General features: G+C 42.8%; 1 long non-coding RNA gene across 2 annotated transcripts in view; it reads right to left on the reverse strand.

Moving 5' to 3' along the window:
- Window positions 1–440: 440 nt before the first annotated feature.
- LOC102477080 (uncharacterized) overlaps window positions 441–5,712 on the reverse strand; it is a 23,032-nt gene continuing 17,760 nt past the window's right edge. For both annotated transcript variants that reach the window (XR_333503.3, XR_003546675.1), the window contains 2 exons: window positions 3,557–3,692; window positions 441–1,806 (listed from right to left, as the gene is read on the reverse strand). This is a non-coding gene — a long non-coding RNA (uncharacterized LOC102477080). The remainder of the gene's footprint in view (window positions 1,807–3,556; window positions 3,693–5,712) is intronic.

Below are 5,712 nucleotides of genomic sequence, written 5' to 3' on the forward strand. Positions count from 1 at the left end.
CCAACTAAATGTATTTGGTAGGTGGCGTGAGTGGGACAGTAGCCAATTACATGAAAATAGTACAAGGGCTCATTTTCTGAAGGAATTGGAAAGAGAATGAAAAGAAGAGGGATAATAAAGACGTTTGGTGAAAGAGAAAATTGTACAATGAAAGCAGAGCAAAGGGACAAGAAAAGCAGTAAGAGGAGAGACAGGGTGGTACAATGTTGTGGAAATAGATAGAAGAGCTTTACGAAGTAGGAGCAGCCAGCTGGCATGGTGGTTAAGGCGGCTGGATCCTACATGACCAAGGGAGGGCTTCGGGTCTTAGATCTGGTGGCTTGGAACATATGCTGGGCACGTGTATGAGCATGCTGAAAATTCTGAGAGAGTAGAGGAGAAGGGATTGCGGTGTGGCCAACCCCCTGGTGGATGATTTTCCCTTTCCCTCTCTCTCTCTCTCTGTCTCTCTCTGGTGAGTGTGTGTGCTCTATAGCAAAAACGAAAACAAATGAAAAAGAAGCATATTGGAAGCTAGCTCGGTGGCACAGCCATAACGTGCTATTAAAGCTAGGCTGGATCTATATGCAAGGTCATCGGTTTCCCAGCTGGTCCATACACACTCTGGACGCATACCTCCATGATCCTGGCTAACTGAAAAGGCGTGGAGGTGGGCCACAGTGTGAGACCCTGTTGGGAATGCTAGTCAGTCTCTCACTCTCATTAAAAAAAAAAGAAAGAAACTTTTAAAAAGATGAAAAAGAAGCAGATGGATGTCAAGGTCAATCCTTTCTCTGATGTCAAAGACATAGAATTTAAGCATCAGCCCCCCTGGGTGGAGAAATTGAGTTTGATGGGATGATTAGTGTGAAAATCAGAACATAGTTGAGGGTAGAGTGAAGACAGTCAAATGGGACGTTGGATATAAATCCGAGATAGATGAAAAGGGACAAGAAGAAATTACAAGTGTAAGATGAGATTGCAGCTTCAGAGACAGCAATGTCAGCTAGTTTTTTTTGTTTGTTTTTTGGCTTGCTTGTTATTCAGGACTTGGGGTCTGGGCAAACTTTTGAACCTAAAGTTAAGAGGCTACATATTTCCTAATAAGAGCAAATACCCGTCAGTGCGCAAGGAGTATTGGATCTGTGATGCCCACAGAGTCAAAACCTGAGTCTTACACTGCAGGCTCAGTCTCAGGTTGGTTGAATCTGAGGACACGGAGCCCCCAGATATGGAGGGCCAGCGGTACCGTACTGCCATTTCATAGCGTGCCCCTGCGAGACTGATGACGGGTCAAGCACCCTCTACCAATTTGAGGTTTTATGTTTGCAGCTTGAAATGATGAATGTCAAAGATCAGTTCACATTCATAGAAAGGGAAAAAAATACTAAAATACTCTGAACTTAATTTCCTTGTAAAAGTCAGCCTCATGGCTCCCTTCTCACTGGTTGAAAACCGGCATCCTCAGAACCTGTTTTTTCCTGCTCAAACTGTGAGGATAGACTAGAACCAGATGTGTTCTGACCTTCTCCAAACCTCCACACGGGCAGGAGGCCACAGCACACTGTTTGAATGCGGCCCACGTGCAGCCTTCATTTTCCATGATGCACCTGAGCCTGGGCCCCTACCGGCTGCAAAGGTCGGCAGGGATCTCACAGAGAACACGTTCCCCTGAGAGGAACGCTTGTGCGCGGACAGAGAAGTCACTGAGTGCCTTTCATCTGTGCCACTCAAAAGAAATATGACATATAATTTTGATCCTTTTCAATTTCCTTAGGATGAAAGGAAAAAATTGAGATGGATCCCTACAAGGTCGAATTTCAGAAACTGGAAAAGACAAGCAAAGGAGAGTTTTAGTTCAGGTGTCCCCCTCCCCCCCACCCCCCAACATGACTCAAGCAACAGATTCCTGTCAATTCCCTTGCGGTTCAATCCCACTGTCCAGGGTGTCTCTTACTGGGAATCTTACTTTTAAATTCAATTTTGACATTTTTTAAAAATTTGTTTCCATTGCTCTTTTTAGACCACCCTGAAAAGATTTTTCTTTTGTTTTCTGATCTCTCTCTCACACACTCCACAACCTCTATCTTTTATTCTAATCTTAAAGGACTTAGATATTATTTCATTTTTACCTTCAAGTTTCAGTTCAGCAACTGTGTGCTGAATACCAACGATGCACTAAGCAGTCATTTGTTCTTGCTTTATTTTAAAAATAGCTATATTGCTTTGTGGGAAAGTGATAAAGAGTTCCTTTTGAAGAATACAAAAAAGAAAAATATACGAAACTCTTCAGACCCTACAATCCAAATAAGCCAATATTAACCAGAAGTTAGCTATGCATTAGCGCTTATGCATTTGTATAAAATGGGCATGTATATGTACTTAAAATTTTTCAAAATAGAACTGTATGTTTTTCATATAAGCAGCCTTTTTTTTCTATTAATCAGAAATACCTTTTCTAGTCAAAATGTATCACTGCTTCCTTATTTTTAGCATTTGCATCATATTATATGGTATACATACAGTCTAATTTTTATAACTAATCTCCCAGGTAATCATTTTAGTTATTACACTTTTTTTTTCTTATTTAAACATCAGAAGCTCTAACGAGCAGGACTGCTCATTCTGAGAACCACTATTCAGACCCATGCCACTCATCGTTTGAGAAAGAGACGACAGTTGGTCGTAAGAGAAGAAACTTAATACAGGGAGGTCAACACCAGGAAGAGAGCAGACTTGTTTGTTTTAACAATTATTGTAATATACAACTCAGTACACTCTTTGTTTGGAAAGGTTTTCACTATAGGGCACGTGTGCTCGCCAGAGAGACAGACAGAGACATAGAGACAGAAAGCGAGAAATCACCCCCCAGGGGGGATGGTCACACCGCAATCCGTTCTCCTCCATTCTCCTCTCAGGATCTTGGGCACGCACGCACACATGCCCAGCGTGAGTTTTAAGCCACCAGGTACGGGACATGAACCGCGGTCGACTACGTGGGAGTCCAGCGACATAGCCATTACACTAACTGCTGGTTCCCAACTCAGTACACTCTTAACGTTAATGCCATTTATTTAATACACTTGCTCGGAAACATATTTTTGCACGTTGAACCATAATTCGCCTCCATCTGACTTCATCCTTTGATCTCATCTGCTCAGAGCAGCACATAAAGTGTGGCTTCCTAGGAAGCTCTTTGTAGGAGTTCCTAACCATCTCCCCTGTACTAGACAAGATACAAAACTTACATAGGGGCAGAGGTCAATGTGAGGTACCTCTAGAAATAAAGGGCATGTTAATCATTGTCTTGGGACAGCATGATGAGGAGACCTGGTCATTGTCTTTGGGCAGGATCACAAGGAGACCTGGTACTATCAGAGGGCTATCACTGTGTGAGGGGCAGTTCCCTTTCCTGGCATGTAGGGCAGAATGAAGTTTCACTTCTCTGCAAGATGCAAGGGGCTTAAAGATAAGCAGTGATCCAAAGGCAGCAGAAGCAAAATGGAGTCAGTTAAGACAATTCTTAGATCATGATTTAGAAGCGAAGAAGGTCTAGGTGTGACGTAGTAACACTTACTCTGATAAAGTCTTCTCAGCAGGTCATACTGGAGGAGGTTGGTGGAGTCTTTCTCCTCCCCATCTCCATTGCTGGATGTCTATAAAAACTCAGCAAGGTTATTGTTAACCTTCATTAGTTCAGCATTAGGCTCCATCTATTATGAAGGAGGTAAAAGTTTAGGTTCTGTAAGACTCGTCAAGTTAAAGAACTGATTTTCCCAAGATTCAATCTATTAAGATGGAGTTTAAGACCAAGCACAATATACTATTTTGTTGATTCTGTTATAGCTCAGTTACTTCAAGAAATGAACTTTGGAACCAGCAGTTAGCCTAATGGCTATGTCTCTGGACTACCACATAGTCGACTGTGGTTCGCGTCCCGGACCTGGTGGCTTAAACTCACACCGGGCGCGTGTGCGTGCGTGCCCAAGATCCCAAGAGGAGAATGGAAGAGAAGGGATTGCAGGCTGGCGGCCCTCCCTGGGGGGTGATTTCTCGCTTTCTGTCTCTCTGTCTCTCTCTGTCTGTCTGGCGAGCGCATGTGCCCTATAGCAACAATCTCTCTAAAAGAAAAAAAAAAAAAAAATCTCAAAAAAAAGAACTTCTACATATATAGTTGTTTTGTTTTGATTTTTTTTTTCTTTTAGAGAGATTGTTGCTATAGGGCACATGTGCTTGCTAGAGAGACAGGGAAACAGAAAGTGAGGAATCACCAGGCTGCAATCTTTTCTCCTCCATGCTCCTCGGGATCTTGGACACACACGCGCATGCACCCAGTGTGAGTTTAAGTCATCAGGTCTGGGACTCAAATCACAATTGGCTATGTAGGGGTCCAGCAACGTAACCATTATTCCATCTGGTCCCATACTTTTTTGTTTAATCCCTACCAGCTTACTGCTTGTCTGTAAATCAGTTCCCCTCGGTGCTTTCTTTCCCTGCCCCAGACTGGCTTGAAGAGCTTGAGGATGATTTTTGAATATACGAAGAGTTTTCAAGGAAGCCACACTTTCGGTGCTGCTCTGAGCAGATGAGATCAAAGGATGAAGTCAGATGGAGGCAAATTATGGTTCAATGTGCAAAAATATATTTCAGAAGAAGGGTATTAAATAAACAACATAAATGTTAAGTGTCTACTGAGTTGGATATCACAATAATTGTTAACACAAATATCATTACTATGGTGTTATTAGATAATGAATTGCCTCATTAGGTGTAGAATTGCTAGGTCTTGACCAGGTTTTTACTGACTGTGGATGAATAATTTCCTGCAATTACAAGGTATTTTGGTCCTAGATAGAAGGGTGAGACGGCTGACTTCTCATGTGTTATTCTGTTGTAAAACGCCATCAGAGAGTGAAAGGGACTGTATTGTCACTTCAGTTTAGCTCTTATTAATTTTCAATTTGGGAGAATTTCCAATTATTTTTCTTCAACAGAAAGGGAAACTGAGGGCCCATCTCTTTTTAGGGGAATCTCTGCTCAGTTTCCCTATATACTAAAGGCTGTCGATCACAAACTTGGATACTGGGGTGACCTAGACATCTGTCTTGATAATTAATTCCTCAAAGAAACCTCAAGGACAGCTATTTTTTTCAATGAAGCACCCTATTGGCTCCTGGGAGTCAGAACCAGCCAACGAGTGGGCAACAGTGTTCTTAGCCTTGTTCAGACAAGTGACTTAGTGAAAGTAGTATTACCTATGTCCTCCACCCCCGCCATCAAGCAAGAAAGGACTTATTCTTTTTTATTTTTTAAAGTTTAGTTCTTCCATGAGAGAAAGATACACTGAAAATATGAAAGAAAGTCAGAGGCCCCCAAACAGAATCTCCACACTCAGTCTCACCTGGCCCATGTCACAGGAATGTCTGTGCATCTGGAGTGCTCAAGCAGGTCCCGGGATGTGAACCCAGGACTCTTCCCATGTGAGGCTAGTTGCATTACCAGGCTGTAAGAATGGCCTCATTTTTGTCAAATGAAGATCTGTACTTAGAAGTTTATTATTTCCCGGGACCAGCAGTTAGCGTAATGGCTATGTTGCTGGACTCCCATGTAGCCAACCACAGTTCATGTCCTGGACCCGGTGGCTTAAACTCATGCCAGGCACGTGTGCATGCATGCCCAAGATCCCGAGAGGAGAATGGAGGAAAAGGGATTGCAGCGTGGCCATCCCCCCCG

Source organism: Tupaia chinensis, unplaced genomic scaffold (genome assembly GCF_000334495.1).
Source record: "Tupaia chinensis unplaced genomic scaffold, TupChi_1.0 Scaffold000061_1, whole genome shotgun sequence".
Lineage (NCBI taxonomy): Eukaryota > Metazoa > Chordata > Mammalia > Scandentia > Tupaiidae > Tupaia > Tupaia belangeri.